At 38.5% G+C, this 24,254-nt stretch overlaps 1 protein-coding gene across 11 annotated transcripts in view; it reads right to left on the bottom strand.

Moving 5' to 3' along the window:
- The window catches only part of DIS3L2 (DIS3 like 3'-5' exoribonuclease 2), a 398,793-nt gene extending 381,843 nt beyond the window's left edge, over positions 1 to 16,950 (bottom strand). For 9 of the 11 annotated variants that reach the window (XR_008619304.1, XR_008619302.1, XR_003677896.2 and 6 more), the window contains exon 1: positions 16,655 to 16,786. The gene's annotated coding sequence lies outside the window, so the exon portion shown is untranslated. Of the gene's footprint in view, positions 1 to 16,654 lie in introns of all 11 variants that reach the window. The other 2 variants (XM_055090536.1, XM_007125022.3) reach the window with 2 other exon arrangements.
- Positions 16,951 to 24,254: the final 7,304 nt, after the last annotated feature.

Below are 24,254 nucleotides of genomic sequence, written 5' to 3'. Positions count from 1 at the left end.
TAAATTCTTTACATAAGTCATTTGCAATTATTTTTTAATATTTAAAAAAATTTTCCCAGGAATATAGTGACTGTATGTCTCTAATAAGTTTCTCCAAAACAACATATTCTCCAGTTCTCCCCCATTAAATACCATATTTAATCTTCTCTGATTTGCTGTTTCTCGGTATCTAGTCTACCCTTCACTTTAGAAGCCAAACTTGATTCAAAAATATTTTCCAATCCCCCAAGACCTTAAATACTTTGAACAAGCCTAAGCCAGCTGTAAAGGATGAGGATCTAAGGTTTCTTCCAGCTCTGAATCTCCATCTTGTCAGGAGCTAGAATCCCTTTAATCAGCTCTAGGAGACTAAACGTGCATTCTTCTGCAGACCTCAGGAGCATCTCTCACCTTCATGAGGTTTCTCTTGGAACATGAATTCCAAGTTCACAGTCAGTGAAGCTCATTCTAGAGCAAAACCACATTTACTCCATTCATTCTAGTCAGGGCCTCTCACATTAGCCCCCATTTCAAACTAGAGCTGCTTCTAAACCACTATCAGCCCACCCATTTCCTCCATGTGGACCTGCTGTGCAGTGCATCCTACATAAAAGCCAAGACAGTTTCTCACTCCTTACGCCAGAAATACTTCTGCTAAGTTCCAGGTCTCCCAGGATAACAAGAAATATCCTCAGTTAAGAAGCAAAGATACAAAAAAAAAATTATTTTCATAGTTCTTGAAGAGCATGGAACCTATTATACTAGAGTAGGAAAGAATGGCATACATTTTTAAGAAAAGGAAGAATTTCTTTTACCTATATTTTTAATATAAATTAAACTCTCCTGTTATCATTCCAGGGACAGTAAGGGATGAAATTCTCAACTGAAATATGGCACTGGCCTACACCATCTTAAAAATGCCAGCAGTCTAGCAATGAACCATCTCTTTAACTGTCTTTGCCTCTCAAAGTATAACAAATGAAACCTCTATTTAGACACACCACATTCATAACAACAATTCTCTTTAGAAAGTAGGATTACTAAGGATTCTCACTTTAAGGCATACATTTTAGTAACGTTTGATTTTTTTGTTTCTTACAAGAGTATAAATTACGTTTCTCAAACATTATATATACATATATATGTACACATATATTTTAACTCTATTCACTAGTAATAAAAAGCATCTATTTAGATTTATCAATTAAAAATAATTATGCTTTTTCATAAATAAAGTTTGTTCAGTAGTTTAAGAGGTTTTCAATATTTACAGATACTATAACTGTCTGTCTAGAAAATCTCAAAGGTTATACTCACAAATTATTAAGAGTAATGATTTCATCAAGAATGTCAGAAAGGGAAGATTCAAAGTCAACAAATAAATTATTGATAACATTCCTATATGCCCACAATAATTAATTTGAAAACATGAGAGGAAAAATATCAATTCTTAGTAATAACCAAAATCACAAAATGTCTGGGAACAAAATTAATAACACTGATATAAGACCTAATTTAAATTCAAACATCATTATTTTTAAAATTATAAAAGACCTAAACAAATAAACAAACCCTGCTCTTGACAAGAAAGACTCAAAATTATAATGTTCTTGGCTTCAAATTAGTCAAAAAATTCAATGTAACCACAATTAAATTCCAATCACAACTTTTTTATAGAAACTAAGAAGCTCATCTTAAAAATCAAATGGAAAAAAAATGGGCAAATGCTGTGAACAGACATTTTTCCAAAGAAGATATATTAATGGCCAAGAAGTTCATGAAAAGATGCCCAACATCATTAGCCATCAAGGAAATGCAAATCAGAACCACAAAGGGACTTCCCTGGTGGTCCAGGGGTTAACACTCCACACTCCCACTGCAGGGGGCCCGGGTTACATCCCTGGTCAGGGAACTAGATCCCGCATGCCAAAACTAAAAGATCCCACACGTGGCAAAGAAGATCCCGTGTGCCATGACTAAGACCGCACGCGACCAAATAAATAAATAAATATTATTTTTTAAAAAAAACACACAATGAGGTTCCATTTACACTCAAAAGGATGTCTACACCAAAACAAAACCCAGAAAATAACAAGTATCGGCAAGGATGTAGAGAAACTGGAACCCTCATACGCAGCTGGCAGAAATGTAAAATGGTTCAACCACTGTGGAAAAGAGCCTGGCAATTCCTCAAAAAGTTAAACATAGAATTACCACATGACCCAGCAATTCCCCTTCTGGGTATATACCCAAAAGAGTTGAAAATAGTTACTCAAATAAATAAATGTACACACATGTTCAAAGCAGCACTATTCACAACAGCCAAAAGGTGGAAACAACTCAAATGTCCATCAACAGATTAATGGATAAACAAATTGTGGCAGATACATACAATAGAATATTATTCAGCCACAAAAAGAATTAATACATGCTACAATATGAACCTCAAAAACATTATGCTAAGTGAAAGAAGCCAGACAGACACAAGGTCATGTATGATTCCATGTACTATATATGTAATATCCAGAGTAGGTTAAATCCATAGGAACAGAACACAGACTGGTGACTCCCAGAAAACAGGAAAAGGGAAGAATAGGAAGCAACTACTTAATGGGTACAGGGTTTTCTTTTCGGGTGATGAAAATGTTTTGGAGCTAGACAGAGGTGATGGTTGTACAATACTGTGAATGCATGAAATGCCACTGTATCCCTTTAAAATGGTTAATTTTATGTTATGTGAATTTCACACCAATAAAAAATAATTTCAAAAATCAAATGGAAGAAAAAAATGTACACAATGGATGAAAAATACTTGCAAAGGAAGAGTAACAAGAAAAGATTTACTCTCTCAGATTTGAAGACATACTATGAAGTAATGGTAATTAAAACAGTATGATATAGTTGAAATAGGCAAAAACATCATTAGAAGAAAACTGAGTCTAAAAATGGACCCTTAGGAAATTCTAAAAGAGGTATTTCAAATTAGTGGGGGAAAGACCACTCAAATGATAATAGGACAACTGGCTATCTGCTTAGAGAAAAGCAAAGTTAGATCCTTAATCCTATACATAAAAAATAGACTACAGTTGGCTTAAAGTGCTAAATGTTGGAAGTAAAATTATAAATATATTAAAAGAAAATACAGGAGAAAATTGCTCAAAATCTAGGGGTAAAGAAAGGCTTCTTAGTTAAGACATAAAACACAAAAACCATAAAGAGACTCAAATTTTAGAAATTAAAAGCTTCTGTAAACCAAAAGAAACCATAGACAAAGCAACAGACTGGAAGAAAATATTTGCAACATTTAAGACTTCAAAGATTTATATACAGAATATGTAAAGAGCTACAAATCAATATAAAACAAGCAACCCAACTAAAACAAAACAAAACAAACAACAATAACAAAAAAAAAAAACAGGCAAAAGATAAGAACAGTCACAAAAAGAAATATTCAAATTTAACTGGTCTGTGTTTGGCCCAGGCATGGATATTCTTAAATCTCCTCAGGTGATTCTCCTCTGCAGTCAGGGTAAAGAACCACCAAGCCACCTAGTTGGAGAATGGGGTGCATCCAGGCTGCCCAAGGTGAAGTATAAGGGGAAAGGCAGGAAAAATAAACCACCACCTTAAAGGGCTGAGAGTACATTAAATGCCTTAAAGGAGAATGGTTTATTTTTATCCAGTCAGACAGCGTTACCATTTTTTATTTCTACAAGGTAGAAACATATGAATCACATTCTTTATAAGACTAATGAGGAGGGCTTCCCTGGTGGCGCAGTGGTTAGGAGTCCGCCTGCCAATGCAGGGGACGCAGGTTGGTGCCCCGGTCCGGGAAGATCCCACATGCCGCAGAGCGGCTAGGCCCGTCAGCCATGGCCACTGAGCCTGCGCGTCCGGAGCCTGTGTTCCGCAACGGGAGAGGCCACAACAGTGAGAGGCCCGCGTACCGCAAAAAAAAAAAAAAAAAAAAAAAAAAAGACTAATGAGGAAAATTATTAAGAAATAAATTTGCACTAAGTGAAAGCAGCCCAGGATTAAATACTTGCAAAAATATGACCAAGCAGACACACATAATGTTACAGAGAGAAGCAAATCACTGAAAAATATCTGCATTGTGATTTCATTTTATAAATTTCAAAAACATGCAAAATTAAACAACAGTTTAAGGATACAAACTATTTGGTTTAAGTGCGAAGAAAATACAAAATTCAGTTACCTCTGAAATGGGCAGGAAGAGGTGGGATAAGGAACAGGAACATAGAGATCTTCAATTTTTTTCTTAAACTGGTGGTTAGGTACATGGGTATTCACTGTCCTAGTGTTCTGTATACCTTACACATATTTTGCATACATTACTTTGTAACTTCTCAGTATTTAATAAAAGACTACCATTTAAAAACAAACAAGACCATACAGAAATGCATGTAAATACATATACAGTCTTTTAATTCTAGATTCAGTATTTGCCACTGAAAATCTGCTTGGTTCTATGGTGTCCTAACTAGTCACCTGTTAGGAGTTAGCAAATCCTTGATTTTCATCTTTTCTTCTGAAGTTGCATTAACAAGGAATTTCATGGGGGTAGGGAGGGTTTACAGCAAAAGGCATGTGCTCTTTGATTAAACTCACTGAGAACCACTAGCAATCACTTCAGGGAGCTCCAGCAAAGGGGGCACTTGTCAGAACTAAAGAGTAAAAAGGTTTGCAGAAGATAATTAAAAGCATTACAAGAGGAATGATGCTATTTGAACAGTAAGATATTTTTCCATTAGTTATTTTTTACCCAACTGAAATTCAATGAAACCCTGGATGAAACCTCAGCTCTCAATTCCTCTGAGATACAAAGATCAAAGTGAGTCCAGCTGAGCACTTGAAGTGTCAGGGCCAATTCTGCATGTGGTGGGCAGTTGTGAGTTCAAGGACAGTGCCACATGTACTCCTCCCTACCAGCCAGAAGTAAAAAAGTTCCAGAGAAACAGGCCTGGGCTCTGCCCACAACACTATCATCTGAGCATTCCTTTCATTAGAACAATACAAGATTACACAATGACCCTTAAGTTAAAGCAGGATTCTGGATGCCTGAGAAAGTGGGATACTCTTAGGGTATGGTAAACTAACTGCTGAGACAATCAATAAATGACTTAGCATAAAGTATGCTGACTTCTTTGCAAGGAATTTTATGAACACAAGATTTAAGACTTCTTATACAATAAACAATGCAATCACAAGTACTACTAAAGAAGAACTAAGGGTGCTATAGTAAGAAAAGCCATAAATGAACTATGTGCAAGACTATACTAAGGAATGTAGGGAAATTTTAAAAGACTCCATCTGTGTCAGAGGCTTGCAGCAGTTGAAAAGACAAGATATATTTAAAAACTTGTGATAAAGCCAGACATCAAAAACACTCCACAATTCAGTCTAACCCAACCTCCCTAGTCGTCTGCTTTCCATATTCATACCCAATTCAGCTAAACACATGGCTCACTCTTCCAAACCTCACATACTGCAATACACTCTTCTCTCCGCAAATGCTTCACCCTCCTTAGAGTATCATGCAAAACCTCACTTGTCCTTCAAGGCTCATCCCAAATGCTTCCTGCATCCTTGGAAGTCTTTTATAACCTATACATTCCCTTGTGATCTTTCATAATCCTTCTCTATTATGGTGCCATCCCTACTCTTACTTCTGTTTTAGCTAAACACTTGTCTTATCTCTTCTACTGAAGCAGGAGTAATGGAAAGAGCAGACATTGTGAAAAACCTAGATTTTAATCTGAACATTAACTGTCTGACTTTGAGCAAACCAAACTACCTAGCTTTCTTAAGCCTATATCCAAATATACAAAATAGGGAAATTATTATGTATCTTGCATTACTTCATTAATAAATAGGGTGTATGTGGGTACTGTGTGTGTGTGAGAGAAAGAGAGGGGCAGAGAGACAAAGAGAAAGAAAGAGAGAATGTAGAAATATATAGGAATAATTAAAAAGTACAGGGAAGTAGTAGTTATTAGAATTGTATGTTTAAAAAGTTAGAGGAAAAACTGAACAGGTTAAGAAACAGTGAAGATATAAAAAGGATCCAAATCAAACTTCTAGAAGTAAAAATGATGATGCCTGAGATGAAAACTACACTGGATGGGATTAACAGAAGATTAGACACTGTTGAGGAAAAAAATTAGTAAACTTGAAGATAAAGCAATAGGAATTATCCAAAATGAAAAACAGGAAAAAAAGACAGAAAAAAATGAACAGAGGGCATCACTGAGCTGTGGGACTTTAAGCAACCTAATAGATGTATAACTGAAATCAGCAGGGCAGAGGAAGGGGACTGAGAAAAGTAAAGAAAGAAAAAATATTTGAAGAAATAACAGCTGAAAATTTTCCAAATTTGATGAAAACTATAAAACCACAGTTTAAGAAGTTCAGTGTTTCACAAGAAACATAAAGCTATACCAAGGCAAATCATAATCAATTTGGTTAAAACCAGTCTAAAGGGAAATGTTAAAAGCAGCAGAGAAAAAAAGCCACATTAAGTACAAGAAACAGAAATAAAGAGCTCAGATTTCTTGTCAGAAACAAGCAAGGTAGAAGACAGTGAATCAAAATCCTTATAACACTGATTAAAAATAAAAAATGTTAATCTAGAATTCTTTATGCAGAAAATATATCTTTCAAACACAAAGGCAAAATACAAACTTTTTCAGACATGTGAAAACTGAAATAATCATCACTAGCAAATCTGCATGGCCAGAGACACTAAAGTCCTCAAAGCAGAAAGAAAATGATAAAAAATGCAAACCTGGATCTACACAAAAGAACAAAGAGCACTAGAAAAAGTAACTTACGGGTAAATATAAAGATTTTATTCTTAAAATTTAAGTCTCTTTAAAAGACAATTGATTACTTATAAATAATAATAACAGTGTATACTGGAATTGATCATATATGAGGAAGTAAAAAAATGATGAGCACAAAGGCCAGGAGGGAAAGTTAAAAGATACTGTTAAAAGGTTTTCAAAAACAAACAAACAAAAAACAAAACAAAACAAAAAAAGGACTTCGCTGGTGGCACAGTGGTTAAGAATCTGCCTGCCAATGCAGGGGACACGAGTTCAATCCCTGGTCTGGGAAGATCCCCCATGCCATGGAGCAACTAAGCCCGCGCACCACAACTACTGAAGCCTGCGCGCCCTAGAGCCCGTGCTCAGCAACAAGAGAAGCCACAGAAATGAGAAGCCCGCACACCACAACAAAGAGTAGCCCCCACTCACCGCAACTAGGGAAAGCCCACATGCAGCAACGCAGACCCAACGCAGACCAAAAAAAAAAAAAAAAAGTTTTTATATGTGAAGTGGTATGATATCCTTGAAAGTAGACTGTGATAAATTTAACATGTATATATAAACCCTAAAGTAACCACTAAATAAATAAATAGTTATCATTAATAGGCCAACAAGGGAGATGGACAATTTTAGAAAAAACAAAATTAATCCAAAAGAAGTGAAACAAAGAATAGATGGGACAAAAAAGAAAAATAACAAGATGAAAGATTCAAACTTAACCATAGCAATAATCACATTAAATGTAAATGGTCTAAGTACACCAATTAAAAGATTGTCGGGGGGATTCCCTGGTGGTCCAGTGGTTAGGACTCCACGCTTCCACTGCAGGGGGCATGGGTTTGATCCCTGGTCGGGGAACTAAGATCCCACAAGCCAAGCGTCATGGCCAAAAAGAAAAAGATTGTCAGACTAGTTAAAAAGCAACACCCAACAATATGCTGCCTACAGAAACACTTCAAATATAAGACACAAATAAGTTAAAAGTAAACGTATGGAAAAGATATACCATGCTAACACTAACAAAAGGAAAGGCGGAATGGCTTCATTAATATCAGACAATGTAGGTTTCAGAGCACAGGACATTACTGTGGCTAAAGATCATTTCATAACATTAAAGGGGTTACTTCATCAAGAGCAAATAACAATTCTAAATGTGTATGTACTTAATACATTTAAGGAAGAAATACCAACTCTATACAAACTATTCTGGAAAACTAAAGGAAAGGAAATACTTCCCAACTCATTGAAGGTTGCCAGCACTACTCTGATACCAAAAACAAAAACAAAGATATTACAAGAAAAATCATCCCAAACCAGTATCTGTCATAACCACAGATGGAAAATTTTTAATAAATTTCAAGAAATAAATTCCAACAACATATAAAAATAATAACACATCAGGACCAAGTAGGGTTTATCTAGAGAATGCAAGGTTAGTTCTAATATTTGAAAGTCAATGTAATTGACTATATTAAACCATTTCCAGTAGACTCGGATAAAGCATTTGACTAAATCCAACACTTGTTTCTGATTAAAAAAAAAACAACAACAACAAGCTCTCAGCAAACTAGGAATAGAAGGAAACTTCTTCACTGACAAAGAAAATATACCAAAAGCCTACAGCTATCATCACACTTAATGGTGAAAGACTAAATGCTTTCTTCCAAAGATCAGGAATAAGACAAATATGTCTACTTCCACCACTTCTATTTAACACTGTACTGGGAACTGAAGCCAGTACAATAAGAAAAACTAAAAAGTTAAAGATTAAAAAGGAAGAAGTAGGGACTTCCCTGGTGGTGCAGGGGTTAAGAACCCGCCTGCCAATGCAGGGGACACGGGTTCGATCCCTGGTCCGGGAAGATCCCACATGCTGCAGAGCAACTAAGCCCATGCACCACATTTACTAAGCCTGCACTCTAGAGCTCTCCAGCCACAACTACTGAGCCCATGTGCCACAACTACTGAAGCCCACACACCTAGAGCCCATGCTCCGCAACAAGAGAAGCCACAGAACGAAGAGGAGCCCCCACTCGCCGCAACTAGAGAAAGCCCGCACACAGCAATGAAGACCCAACACAGCCAAAAATAAATAAATAAATAAACAAATTTATTTTAAAAATGGAAGAAGTAAAATCGTATTCACAGATGACATAATCTTTATGTAGCAAATCCAATGAAATCTATTTAAAAAGCTACTAGAAGAAATAAGCATAGCCAGGTTGACAGAGAAGAGCCAATGTACAAAAATCAATCATATTTCTATATACTAGCAACAGTCAAAAATATAAAATTTTAAAAACCATCATTTCAATAGCATCAAAAACATAAAATACATAGGGCTAACTGTGACAAAAGATGTACAAGATATGTGCAGTGAACACTACAAAATATTGCTGAGAGAAAGAAAAGAAAACCTAAATAAATGTTCATGGGTTGGAAGATGTTAAGATGGCAATTCTCCCCAAATTATCTATAGGTTCAATACAATTTGAATCAAATTCTCAAGCAGACCTTTTTGAAAAGCTGACAAGCTGATTCTAAAATTAATACAGAAATGAAAAGGACCTCAAAGAGCCAAAGTCTGGAAAAAGAACATCAAAGTTGAAGGATTTACACTATCTGACTTCAAGTCTTTTTATAAAACTATAGCAATCAAATCAGTGTAGTACTGGCATCAATATCTACAAATAGATCAATGAAACGGAGAGTCACAGAAATAGAACCAAAAATATGTATAGATTTTCAACCTAGGTATAACCTAGGCACAAGGGAATTAAGGAATACAGTCTTTTCAACAAATGGTTCTAAAAAAATTGGATTCCGTTTATTTTTTTTTGAATTCCATATTATTTAAAAAATGAACTTTGATCCATACCTTGCACTATATATAAAAATTTACTCAAAGTGGATCATAGATTTACAAGTAAAGCTTCCAGAACATAGGAGAATATCATTGTGATATTAATTAGGCAAAGATTTTTTAGATAAAGCAAGAAAAGCACAATCCATAAAAGAAAAAATTGTAAGTTGGACTTCATCAAAATTAAGAACTGCTCTTCAAAAGTCATCATTAAGAGAATAAAAAGAGACTAGGAGAAAATATTTGCAAATCCTATGCCTGAAAAAGGATATACATCCAGAATATACAAAGAACTTCTAAAATTCAGTGATAAGGAAACACACCCAATTAAAAATGGACAAAACATCTGAACAGACATTTCACCAAAGAAGTTATACGGATAGCAAACAAGTTCAGGAAAAGATGAACAGCATCACTTCCTTAGGGAAATACAATTTAAAATCAGGGGACTTCCCTGGCGGTCCAGTGGTTAAGACTCCACACTTCTACTGCAGGGGGTGCAGGCTCGCTAAAATCCCTCATGCCTCATGGCGCAGCCAAAAAAAATAAAATAAAATAAATGTTAAAAATAAAATAAGGGGCTTCCCTGGTGGCGCGGTGGTTGCGCGTCCGCCTGCCGATGCAGGGGAACCGGGTTCGCGCCCCGGTCTGGGAGGATCCCGCATGCCGTGGAGTGGCTGGGCCCGTGAGCCATGGCCGCTGGGCCTGCGCGTCCGGAGCCTGTGCTCCGCAGCGGGAGAGGCCGCAGCGGAGGGAGGCCCGCATACCACAAAAAATAAAGTAAAATAAAATAAAATCACAATGAGATACCAATATACATCTATAAGAAAGTCTAAAGTTAAAAAGACTGACCATACCAAGTGTTGGCAAGGATGTGGAGGAACTGTACCTCTTATACATTGCTGGTGGGAACGCAAAATAGTACACCCACTTTCCAAAACTCTGACAGTTGCTTTAAAAGTTAAGCATATACCTACCATATGATCTAGCCATTCTACTTCTAGGTATTTAACCAAGAGAAATAACAGTATACATCCACACAAAGGCTCGCACACAAATTTTCATAGCAACTTCATTTGTTACCAACTAAAAATTAGAAACAACCAATACATCCATCAATAGGTGAATGTATTAATAAACTTCTGGTACATCCATTCAATGGAATATTACTCAGCATTAAAGAGGAATCAACTACTGATACACTCAAAAAAAATGAATAAATATCAAAATAATTATACTGAGTGAAAGAAGCATAACTACATACTATATGATTCCAGTTATATAAAATTCCAGGAAATTCTAGGAAATAAAATTAATATATAATTATAGAAAGATCAGTGGTTGTCTGGCATGGGGGTCAAGGAGCCAGGGAGGTAATGAAAGCTTTGGGAGTGATGGATATGTTCACTATCTTGTTTGTGATAATAGTCTCTTGAGTATATACATATATCAAAACTTAATAAATTGTATACATTTAATATGTACAATTTATAGTAAGCTGACTACACCTCAATTATCCAGCTTTTAAAAAATATGGTCTTAACCAATAACTAATAACGCTTCACAATACAAATTGGTTCCTAATTCAATCATTAAAAGTATTCCCTATTAATAATGTATATTTTAGTCATAAAATTCATAGGGCATCCTTACTTCCAAACTATTAAGACTGATTTGAACTGGCAAAATTCAGTAAATCATAAAGAAAACAAATGTCTTATTGGAGCAAAAGATCTATGAACAATTCAAATATGTTTTCATTTAAAAAACATAAAATAACTAAAAAGAATAACAAACCATGTAAATTGTTGATTTTAAGTACAATTAAACAAAAATAACCATGTGCTGTTATCTCCTCCCTCACATAACTGCTGCTAGTTTCATATTCAATCCTCTAAAACTAACCAAAGCTGACCAAGGCAAACAGGGAAAGGAGCAACTATTTCCCATGTAGAGAAATGCTCTCTAAATGAGGTGAAGTTAAACAGAAATGTTTGGGGCTTCTCTCCAAATCCCTCAGCACCTAGACAATCACTACAAACCTCTTCCTCATCAAATACTAATGGGAGATAGAAACAATCCAATTTCATTAAAGGAAGCCTCAGAGGAATCTAAAGGGCAAAGTTACTCAATTAGCGTTACATAACTTCCTGCCTCCTCCTGGTTTAGGTACCCAAGCTCTCAAGTTTATCAAATACTCCAACAATTACTGTCCTTCATTTGAAGGATTTTTTAAACCACAGGGAACAGGTAACTCCCTACTGTATCAGCCTACTTCATTACTTGCGCTTTTCCTTACGGTTCCTCTAGAACTGATGTTGATGCTGTCATACGTAGCATTCATGCTGAAATCAGAACCTGATTTAGAGAAGCAGCACAGTGTGGTGTGGTGGAAGGAATATGGACTTTGGAATCAGACAGACATGGGTCCATACTTTAGTTCTAACACTTACTGCCTTATGACCTAAGTAAACTTCCTGAGCCTCTATATTCTCATCAGTAAAAGAGTTGAATCCTCTTTCTCAATGGGCAACAACTGATATTTAATGACATAATACCTGTGAATTACTCAACACATAGGAGGGGCTCCATAAATAATAATCCCCTTCCTCTTAACTTTCTAATTAGAAGGCATTTTCTGAGGGCAAGGTACCTCTTCATTAGCCCTTATCTCCAGCTAATTTCATCAGACATTCTCACTGTGCTTTGTGTAACATGAAAGTCCCTTCCTACTAATGGGAACACTGTCTCTTGTCTGCCATCACTAGTGCATCCCAGAGGCAGCTATTAGCGGGTTTTAAGAAAGGAATCAGAAGTAGTTGGACTGCACACTCATGTCCATTAGCAGCATTATTCACAACAGCTAAACGTGGAAACAACCTAAGTGTCCATCACTGGATCAATGGATAAGCAAAACGTGGTATATACATACAAGCCTTAAAAAGGAAATTCTGACATATGCTACAATATGGATGAACCTTGAGAACATTATGCACAAAAAGACAAATACTGTGTGATTCCACTTATATGAGGTAATTATAGTAGTCAAAATCACAGAGACAGAAAGCAGACTAGTAGTTGCCAGAGGCTGGGAAGAACGGGAAATCGTGGTTTAATGGGTATAGAGTTTCAGTTTTTGGAGATGAATGGTGGTGATGATTGCAAAACACTATGAATGTATTTAATACCACTGAACTGTACACCAAAAAATGGTTAAGATGGTAAATTTTATATTATGTGTATTTTATCACAATTTTTTAAAATTGGGAAAGAAGTTTTTTTAGACTAATGGCTGACTAAACTTGACTAAATCTAGCATCAACACGAGAGTTAATCACATAATTGCAACTCTGGGGCATCAAGTTCTTGCTATGGCTCCAAATAAAATGCTATCTGAAAAGTTCTTATTGTCAAATCCTTCTACCTCCTGTTACATGACACAAACAAGCATCTTGTGCAGTTCCACCACCCTCAGTCTAATAAAGATAACAAGAATTCTGGCTGAGTTTCTCTCACGTCACCAATAATGGCACCAACAGCCGGACCGCAGAGGGATTTACAGAACCATTCCAGGCCCACAGTTTGATTTGTACATGTGCTTAGTGGTATTTGAATGAAAATGAACTTCATTTCCCAAAGAAACTCCCCAGATAAAACAAAAAACTTTTTGAAGGTTACAGTAAAAGGATGCTCTAAAAACTGTATCCTATAAGGCTGATCCTATAAGCCTGTTCAACATTACAGAAAACCAAAGTCTGGAATAAATGGGGAAACTGAAAATAAAAATTTACAAATCTTCCTCACACCAGAAAACGCTTTGTTATACTTTTTCTGTACTTAAAATACTGAGCCACCTCAAAATCATTTCCAGTCCAACACCTAAAACCAACCAGTCTGGAAGCACTGCGAGATGAACACTATAAAATGTGGTACAAACATGACTCTTTCCAAACCATTTAGCAGTAATAAAACTCACAAATAAACATAAACCTTTGCCTCAAAATAAACCAGCTAACCTAAAAAGTTTAATGTGTTCTTTTTCATTTCTGATGGCTTCCTCATCAAAATGTGCAGGGGAACCCAAGCATACATGCCATGGGCAAATACATGCAATAAAGAGAGGAAAAAGTGAGAGAGTCTCAACTCTGATGGCAAAAGTGAAAGAATCATTCAACTGCAGAAGGACCAATGTAAATTTGATTAATATAATAAAGGATCTGAATCAATGAAGTTCAAAATTTTATGCAGAGTCACCTTTTAGGCAATGAAAGTCCTAAAGACAATCAATTCGTCAACAAATACTTCCTAGGGGCATCGAATATGCCTCAACATATTGGAATGGGGATGTGGAAATCAGTTTCTGTGCCTCAGTGGTACTTCTGGTCTAACTAAAGAATAAAGCGTGAAATCACAACATGTAAGCAGACTGAAGCAGTGAAGGCACCCACCCAGAAGTTGAAAGACCAGAGCTCTAGTCCCAACTCTGCCCCAACTCACTAAGATGTCTGTCCTTGGGCTAATCACTGAAACTTCTACAGGACTATTTTCTCACCTAGAATAAGACAGGATAATTTCTAAGGCCTCTTCCACTCTGGATCTATTAATTCAAGTTGAAAGACAAGGGAGAGGAACTGGGCCTTAAAGAATTGGTAGGATTTGAATTGACTGATGGGAGAAGGAAGGATATTGCAGAGAAGGCGTATGAAAGTACAAATGGACGGACACACCTTGTATGATTTCACTTATATGAGATATCTAGAGTAGTCAAAATCGTGAAAATAGAAAGTAGAAGGGTGGTTGCCAGGAGTTGGTGGGAAGGAGAAATAGGCAGTTGTACAGAATTTAGTTTTGCAAGATGAAAAAGTCCTAGTGATGTTACACAACAATGTAAATATAGTTAACTGCACACTTAAAAAATGGTTAAGAGGGTAAATTTTATACTATGTATTTTTTTAACCACAATTAAAAAGAGTCACAGAAATTAGTCTCCTAGCAGTCATACTACTGCAAAAATATTTCCACTCAACTGACCTCTAATGTCCAATTCTAATCCCTAAAATTCCTTTTTTCCCAATTAAAAAAAAAGTAGATGCGCCTTGCTAATGGTACATGGAGTCTCCCTCAACGGCAATAAAGCTGAAGGAGCATGTTGAGAAAACGAAGAAAGAGAAGCCAATGCAAACACTAAGCAATAGTAGAAGATATAAAGCAGGCTAGTCAAACACAATCTAACTGAGTCATCCCCACCCACAATCTAGCCTAAGTCTCTAAGTAAAACTGTACAGAGGTTTCTCTTTACTCCAAAGATAAACTCTTCAACCTGCTTACAAGGCCCAGCACCCTCTGGCTCACCTCTCCAACCCCCTCTCTCACTACATTCTTCTACACTCTTCCTGAGCGATACACAGATCTGTATCTTAAGTCCCCAGTCCTCTCCATGAACCCTGCCATCACAGGGTCTTTTTGCCCTCGCTGTTTTTTCTGACTGGATCATTCTTTCCTTCCTGTGCATCCTTCAGATCTCAGTTCAAATGTCACTTCTGTGAGTTCCCTAACTCAAATACTTGTCACAGTTGCAGTTTTACATTCATGTGATTAATCTGATTGCATCCGCTGAGGACAGGGATCACGCATGCATTCACTCTCCCCAATTTCCAATGCTAAACACAGTGCCTAGTACCAAGTAAGCACTCAAATACTTGTTGAATAAGTGAATAAATGCGCACCAAACCTGGAAGAAAGCAATAAAATATCACAGAATGTCTGCTTAAGAGTTTGCGCATCTTCACAAATGAATCTTTGGAGGATGCCCAAAGCAATTGAGCCTAAAATCCCTATTCAACTCTTACAAGAAAAAATCAATTCAGATGCCTGTATAAATTTCTCTGGCTCTTCTACGTCTCTAAGCAAATGCTGAGCACTCTTATTGAGATGAAATGAAACTATACTGTTTCGAATAATGGATTTTGATATATAAACTCCTGCATTTTAGTCCCATATAATGTCACTTTCGAAAACTGTTCATATGCCTCAGTTTTAGCTCCATTGTCATTGGATTAATTATAATGTAGTTATCCAACAATGTTCAAATAAGGCTTAGAGTTTCCTTAGTCCCACTTCTTCAAACTCAGTTAAGGGAGGTTTTCAGTCTCTTGTATTTTCGTATAAATTTGACCTTGTCAATTTCTGGGGGGAAAAAAGCCAGCTGAGATTTTAACAGAGATTGTGTTGAACCTGTTTTCAAATGTAAATCAAAGATATTAACAACACCTGCCCCTACTTCTTCAACGTAGCAAATTTCACTTGAAATTTTTCCCAAACCTACTCAGTCCCAAGGAGAGTTCCTTCTGTAGAAAACTGTTAAGCCACAAAATCCAACTTAGAGAATACTAAACGCACTAAAAACTGGAAAACTAATTCCCAGTTAAAGGATCAGTTCAAAACGCTGGATTAAATGAGTCTCCACGATCAACGAAGCAGATAAAGTATACCAGTTTGTAAAGCGCCAAGCAGCAGGCAAACACCAAGTATTACAATAAAGTGGCTGCTGTTCAAGGATCCTAAGGCGCCCCGTCCCTGTCAATTCCAAACATCTGTATCCGGACCCATAAGAACGCGTCCACAGGTGACCCGAACCTCGGGAAGCGTTCTCTCTACAGCAATAGGCCCTGTTTAACTCGGCTTCTCCTCCCAGGACCCCATACTAGGCTACAAGGGAGGGCCGGCGGGACTCGGGGGCGAGGAGACGGGCCTGGGAGACCGGGTGGGCTAGGAGCGTAGGGCGTGGGGTGGGCAGGAGCGACGCCAGGGCCTGGGAGCGATTCCAGAGGCAGAGGGCACTCGCCCGGGGCCGCCGGCGCAGGTGCCCCCCGAAGCGACGCGGAGGCCTCGAAGGCCAGACCCGGGGTCGCTCCTGGGGAGGGGTCGAGGTGGGGCGGGCGAGGAGGGGCCGGGGAGGCCTCACCGTGTCTCCCGGGAGGAAAGCGCCGCCGCGGTCCCGCAGTTGCTAAGGAGAATGCTCTTCCGGGTCACGGGCGCGGAGTTACGGAGGCAACGGCGGCCGGGAGGGGCCAAAAGTGAGGCGCGGGGGTGAGTGCGCGGCGGAGGCGGTGGTCCGCTGTAGTTGCGCTGCGGCGGCCGGAGCAGGGCGGGGCCGGGCGGAGGGCACTCCCGACTTCTATGGCCTGGCCTCATGGAGACGACTGGCTGTAGCCGATGGCTGTTGCTGCCCGGCCCCCTGCTCAGGGGCCAGTCGCTGGCGGGCACCCTTCCCCCCCCCCCCCGCTCCTGAATGCCCGCAGCCCCAATCCTCAGTGCTGTGACCCGCCGGGCCGCCTCTCACCCAGCCGGCGACGCCTGCCCTCAACTTCTAGCTTATGGGTGTAGCCACGCCGGTCCTCTCCTGTGACAAGGTTTTACTCATCCTTTGATTTCTGGCGGGCACCCTTCCCCCCCCCCCCGCTCCTGAATGCCCGCAGCCCCAATCCTCAGTGCTGTGACCCGCCGGGCCGCCTCTCACCCAGCCGGCGACGCCTGCCCTCAACTTCTAGCTTATGGGTGTAGCCACGCCGGTCCTCTCCTGTGACAAGGTTTTACTCATCCTTTGATTTACTCCACACCCGGTTAGTGAGCACCTGCTCAGGGCTAGGTGCAGGGCTGGCCCCGGGATACTGACGGGGGCAACCCAGGCGTGGTCCTGCCCTCCGAACGGATAGGCAGGTGGGAGGGCAGGCAGGCAGTATCCTGCATATAGAATTGGGATGCGCAAGTGAAGGAAGTTAGGGGAGCCTGCCCTGGGGGCCTACCCAGACTCAGGTGGGGAAAAGCTGATGGTGGAGACCTCAACCAAGTTAAAAGTGTAGGGAAGAGTGTTCCAGCGAGAAGTGTAGGCTCAACAGAGAAATCCACCAAAAGGTCTGTACAGCCTGCCCAGGGAAGTGTGTAGAGAGGAGAGAATGGTTAAGGATGTAACTTAGAAAACATCAATATGGTAGCTGTGAACTAAGGAAGAGGAACCCCCAAAGAGCAGGCAGAGTGTTTGTTTGAAAGGCTGCTGAGGAGACAGCAGAAGAATTTCAGTAAGGAGGTGATCACCAGTGTAAAATGCCATGGGGATCCAGAGCCCAGTGGTGACCATAGAAAAATCAAAATTCAGGACTCGGTTGTCAAAGTTAACAGTGGCTTGAATCTGTATAGTGAAGGAGTCTACCACCATATTTTCCTTGTTGAAACCAGGGAAAGAGATACACTAAATTGTTCCTGAATGCCTTAATGTTTTCAAAAGCACTGTCACAGTACTTGCAAATTTCAGGATTCCTCTACTAATAACGAATCTCCTTGAAGGTGGAAAATATTTGTTATTTAACCTTGCATCTACAGTGCCTGCCACATTCAAAGACCTAAGTCAATGTTTGCCTAAAGAATAAAAGAACCCATGGGCCTCTGGTTTTTAATGTTCACACAGGTCCCTTCCAAACCCTCAGCAAAACTGTGATGAAGGCAAAACTTGTCTATTCAAACTGTAGAGAGTGGAAGAAACTCAGCAAGGACAGGAAGCAGAAGGTGGTAGAGGTCCAGGGATTCAATGGATGGGAGAGAGCCCCACAGAGCCAGGGATGGGAAGATGCAGAAGAAGAAAAGGACAAAGGATTGAAAACATAGTAGCTGGGCTTTCAGGGCCAGAAATGGGAGATGAAGCCAAAAATAGTTAGAAGCAGGAATAGAAGAGGAAGGACAATTTTTGTACATAAATTGAACAGAGAGATCCCACTGAGATTGGACTGCTGGCAGAAAGTGCAGTGTCAGCCAGTGTGAACACTGCAGGGCTAGGTGGACATATCCCCATGTCCTCTAAGTGAAGTGGGCCCTACGCTTCCTCATATGGGCCAAAGGATAACCACAGCACATGCTGGAGTGAGTTGGGATGAGAGGCTTGCCACACAAGCATATCTCCATAATTCCAGTCCATTTCCATTATCACAAGCATTACAATAAGCTCGCCCCAAAAGAGAAATATTATTCTTCTCTGAGAGCCTAATAAATCCATCCACAATGGATGTGACCATACATCCATGGAAGGAAACCATGAAATTCAAAATGTGTGGCTGAAGAGTTTAGAACACCCAGCATATCAGCCAAAGGCGCCTAGGAGTAACATCAACAAGGCAGGACCAGAAAATGGTTACAATTTGGTAAAGGAAAGTTAACTGTTTTGTGAACAGAAGGGACAAAGTTAACTTGTAACCCAGAAAAAGGAAGCCCCAAATACATGAAGTGTAACAGGTAACGTCTACCCCACATTTTCCTGGCAGCCTTGACTATAGCAAATATTCTAAAGAACTGTGTTCTCTTGAAGGGCCAAGGTGATTCATTAGGCTCACCTTGGCCAGGCTTCTGGGACATCTCAATGGTGCCTCAAGAAAGAGAAATTTATCATTGCTATGAGGGGCATATTCTTAGAGAACTGCAGGGAATTGTGGGTGAACTCTGTACTTCAAGGGTGGTATGGGCATGGAAGTTTCCAGGTGATGTGCTTTGTCTGACTGGTCTCCGGATGACGGATGCCAATTAATGACTGAGGAATGCCCCCAAGACCCAAGATATGAGTGGAAGACAGGAGTTACCATGCCCTGTTCTTATATGAATTGAGCCACCTGCTGCCTCCAGGAGAATTCCATTTTGGCATTAGGAGGGACTGTGTCTGAAATCTAAGTTTTGGTTGCCCCAGAGCTTTCCATACCAACGCTGATTCCTAACCACCACCATCTCCAACTTGAGCTTCCTGGGTACTAACATCCACCCAGTCACAAAGCCAGACACCCAGGAGTCACCCTTGACTCCACTGTCCCCCATCACCATACTCTCACCCTAAACAGCCCAGTCCAAGAACAAGTCCTGTAGACTGTGTCATTCCCTCCACCCAATTCAGTTACGGTGAAAGGAGCAAATAACCAAGCAACTCAGGTTCAGTAAGAAGTATTACAACCTCAAAGATGAAGCAAGGTGATAAAGGCAGTGTGTGTGTGTGTGTGTGTGTGTGTGTGTGTGTGTGTGTGTGTGTGTGTACCCTGTAATGACCAAACAGCACAAAAACTTCAAGGAAGTAAGATGAAATAAATTCATTCAACAACATGTTTTGATTGCCTTTCACATGCTAATTTTTGCCTTAAAGGAAGTAAAACATAATGAAAGGACTATTAAATAGGTTAAAGAAAAACCTAAGGTAGAATTGAACAAATTCCAACAACCAAAGTGAAAGAGTGCTTGCTGGCCTGGGGGTGTGACTTTGGAAGGCCCTAGATCAGATGTGGGGTGCATTATAAAGCCCATACCTGTGCAGGCAGAGTACTGCGGGCTGAGAGGGCTGTGGGTGAGCAGAAAATATGTCTCATCAACACCATATCAATTTTTCTTGGCCTCCTCAACTGCAGCAACTAGACACACCCAGACCACTATTTCCAACTAGGAATCTTAAACTTAGTTTTAAAACTTACATTTCTGTCTTCCTTCTATCTTCGTAGTATTATTTTTATCCTAAGTTTTAAAAAACAAATCCTTCTAGAATATTCCCACTTTTCTGCCTCATAGGTGTTAGCCTTTACCTTAATTTCTCTTTTACCTACTAGCTCTTATTTAAATTTTCATCTTTTTAAATATTTTTAATCTTTATTGTGTCAGGATTCCATCAACATATTAGTCTTAACTGTTTTCGGTTTAATTTAAAATTTTTTTCTAGTTCTTTGCCCTTTTGTTTCTTTTTTATTTCACATATGCTACTTTAAATGTGAATTTTAGAAAATTCTCTCATTTACAATGCTATTTTTTCTAAATTTTTATTTCCACATCCTTAGCTTTAAATTTGTCTTAATTTTTATACTCTCTTATCATCTTATTTTAATTTTTGTTTCTCTGATCTTCCATCTTGCATAGTTTTCTGGTTTTTAACTTGAATTATACGTATAGCTCAGCAACTGCAAATGTCATCTAACAATTTTCACACTTTAAATGAGAAAATAAAGGATCATATTTAATTCACCAAATCCAGAATGCTTATACTTTGTTTTGTTGGAGAATTTACTCCAGAGGGAGGTCTTTATAGGACAGAATTTTACTTTTCTTCTGTGCCTTGTCTCCTGCCAGATACCAGCCTCATATGAAGCTAGAATAACAGAAAAGGCGCTCTCAAATTGCAACTCCAATACAGCAGCAATGTGGCGTAGCACTTAAGACGTGGGGAACCAAACTGCTGGGTTCAAATCCAACTCCTCCAGTTACTCACAGTGTGACCTTGGGCAAGTTACTCAACCTCTCTGGGTCTCCATTTTCCTCACCTATAGAATGTGGGTGATTATGATAGCATCTCATAAGGTTTCTGTGAGATTTAAATGAGTCAATATAGGTAAAGCACCTAGAACAGTGCCTGGCACATAGTAAATACATGTGTTTGCTAATATTGTTTAACAGGAAGTTATCCTATACAGTAGTCACTCTTAGGAGTATAAAATAACCAAGTATCTTGTAGATGATGGTCCTAACTGACAGAAGCCAACTTTTATTCTTCCTCTCGGAGCAGACACCGTAGCCTACCAAAGTTCTCTTTGGCACTTTCTCTTCTTAACCAAACCTCGATATTTGTTTTCAGATATCAATACTCCTCCAAGGATTCATGTATGGGGTGGGGGTGGGGAATAATTTCAGTGAAGAGTGAGTCTGTTTCTCCTTTTCCAATGCCCAACCCTGATTGAGTCTCTGCATTCTAGAGTTCTAGAGAGAAAACATCTGATTGATTGGCTCAGGTTAGCCTATGAATTGGGTTAGGGGTCTGCTGGAGCCAATGAGCTAAGCAAGGGAAACAGAATCACCCAGTAGAATTATGGCTACTCAGGTATACACCTTCCTTAGGGTATACGTGCACACACACGTGCTCTTATTGGAGGGGAGGGTAGCACAATTTCAATGAAGGGAGAAATGATAATTTTATGCACTGTATAGCCCATCTCCACAGATATGCATACCCTAGCCTGAAAAACAATGATATAAAGTATAGTTGCCATTAAATGTGATAACTGTATTTTTAAATATTTAACTTTTCAGAATGCCAAAATCAGACCAAGAGGATTTGACCTAGGAGGACTTGAAGAAGGTAAGAGACTGACAAAAAGAATTCTGAATCTATTTATAAGAAAAAACATTTTTGAATTAGAACAGATATGAAGAAATGTGTGCAGTCTGCTTTCAGTTGGATAAATGAAAATATAGCAAAACACTAGGAAATTGGGTTGTTCAGAAAATGTTACATTTGATCTCACTTAAATGAATCAAAAAACACAGCGTCCCATAGAAATCCCATATTAAAGAGAAAACAAAGAATTTTATTAACTGAGAAAAATACAGAGTAACACAGTTAGAACAATTATAAGATTACGTGTAAATGGACTAAATTCTCCTATTTAAAAAGCAGAATCATAGACTGGATTAAAAAGACAAAATCCACACCTATGAATCTTGTTTTAAAAAAAAACATTTAAAGAAAAGGGAGATAGAATAATTTGAAAGCCTGGCTCAGATAAATCATGCTTACACAAAAGCAAGAATAGTAGGTCCCAGCTTGACTGAATAAGTTATGTTCATCCCAGGATTTCTGCATATCTGGGCATGCCCTGAACACCAGTGGCAGGACCCACTGGAGGATTGTTTACATGAGAAGCTAGCATCCTAGGAAAGAACCCCTTCTTCAGGCAAAGCCAAAGAAAAGCCCAAGAACAGCAGGCTAGTATAATGCTGTGTGCAGCAGGAAGGCTGCAGGGAAAGTGCCAACAAAACTATCTGTTTGGCCTAAGGCAGTCCTGCTCTTTAGCTTTTCAACAGAACGGGGCACCAGCAAAGAAGGGTGCTGTTGGAGCTTGCTGGCATAAACTCTCCACAATACTCCATTCATTGGCCCCAAACACAGGCTCTAACCCAGCCCCACTGAGGGATTGTCAGCAAGTCCCTACACCTCAGGGGCCTCCATTTCTCTTCTACAAAAGGGTGATTAGAGGAACTGATCCAAAAAGGGAAAATTGAGAAATAGAGAGCTTTCTCAAATGTACATTAAGCTTTCACAAAAATTAATTGCAATTTTGAAGATAAAGATATTCACAATAGCTAAGCAAAGATTTTACACATACTTCCTCAGACTTCCATATGATAAAATTGGAGAGAAAGCCAATACATCACCTATATGCACATGACCAGGCAAGAATAGAAGAAAGTTCTGTGATGGAACGATTAAGTTGAGTTGAAAAGGCAACACCAAATATGGGGATGTTATGTTAAAGACAAACAAAAAAGAGATACTGGGTACACAGTTAAAGCTGTATTGAAGGAACTCTGGTACCTTTCATGCTTATGGTAACGAGAAAAAGGGAAAAATTATCAACTAAATCTACACCTAAATTTTTTTTAAAGATATAACAAATTTTAAAAGGAACAGTAACAAATATGAAATCAAATAAATTAATTATATGCAAAACTGAGATTAAAAATGAACTAATATAATATTTACAGACTACTAGTATAGCAAATTAAATACCCAAGAAAATACAAGAGAAACAAAAATCTAAAGACTATATAAACACAGAAATGTTTCAGTTATTAGGAAATACGATTCAAAGCTAAAATCAAATAAATTTTAAAATTAAAAGGAATTAACAATTTTGAATAAAACCAACACAAGAAGAAAATTCAGAACCACAGGAAAAGATTAGCAAAAAGGAAGGTTCACAAGCAATATAGAAAACCTATTCAATGAAGATTTGTAGAATGACTGAGTGAATTTTTTGGAAAAAGCACCTAGACTTGATATTGTTGTCATTAACATTTTCAACAGCAAGTAAATAAACAAAAACTCAATTCATTTTGTAAGGCAAATACGTTCACTTCCTGCCTACTTGTAAAGATAAAGATTACAGTACAAAAAGTTTTAAAGTTTTTGCTTCATACATAATTTTACCACTTTTGCACATTTATTTTCATTTTATTCTATTACTAGTACCATATTTTTATGTTGCAGGGTTGTATAATGTGCAACTATTTTACATCCCTTCTTTTACAAATTGTATCTTAGTATTTTCCATGTTTATTTTAGGGTTTTCTTTTATTTTTTTCTTTGTTATACAAATTATAAATGTTCACATGAAGAAGTAACTAAAAATTTATGAGTAGTTCCACTACCTAAAGTTAGATAGATTGTAGATTGGTAGGTAGATGGATACGTAGTACATACATATATACATGGGTAGGTAGACATACATTTGGATTTGGATTGGAATATACTTTTTTGAAATTTTTAAACTGAAGTATAATTCACATAAAATTCACCATTTTAAAGTGTACAATTTAGTGGTTTATAGTATAGTCACAATGTTGTACAGTCATCACCACAATAAATTTTAAAACATTTTTACCACACCAAAAAGAAATCCCATACCATTAGCACTCCCCATTTCCCTCCCATCCTTCCAGCCCTAGGCAACCACCCATCTACTTTCTGTTTCTATGGATTTCCCTATTCTGGACATTTT

Source organism: Physeter macrocephalus, chromosome 2 (assembly GCF_002837175.3).
Source record: "Physeter macrocephalus isolate SW-GA chromosome 2, ASM283717v5, whole genome shotgun sequence".
NCBI classification, from domain to species: Eukaryota; Metazoa; Chordata; class Mammalia; order Artiodactyla; family Physeteridae; genus Physeter; species Physeter macrocephalus.
This window is presented reverse-complemented; position numbering and strand designations above follow the sequence as displayed.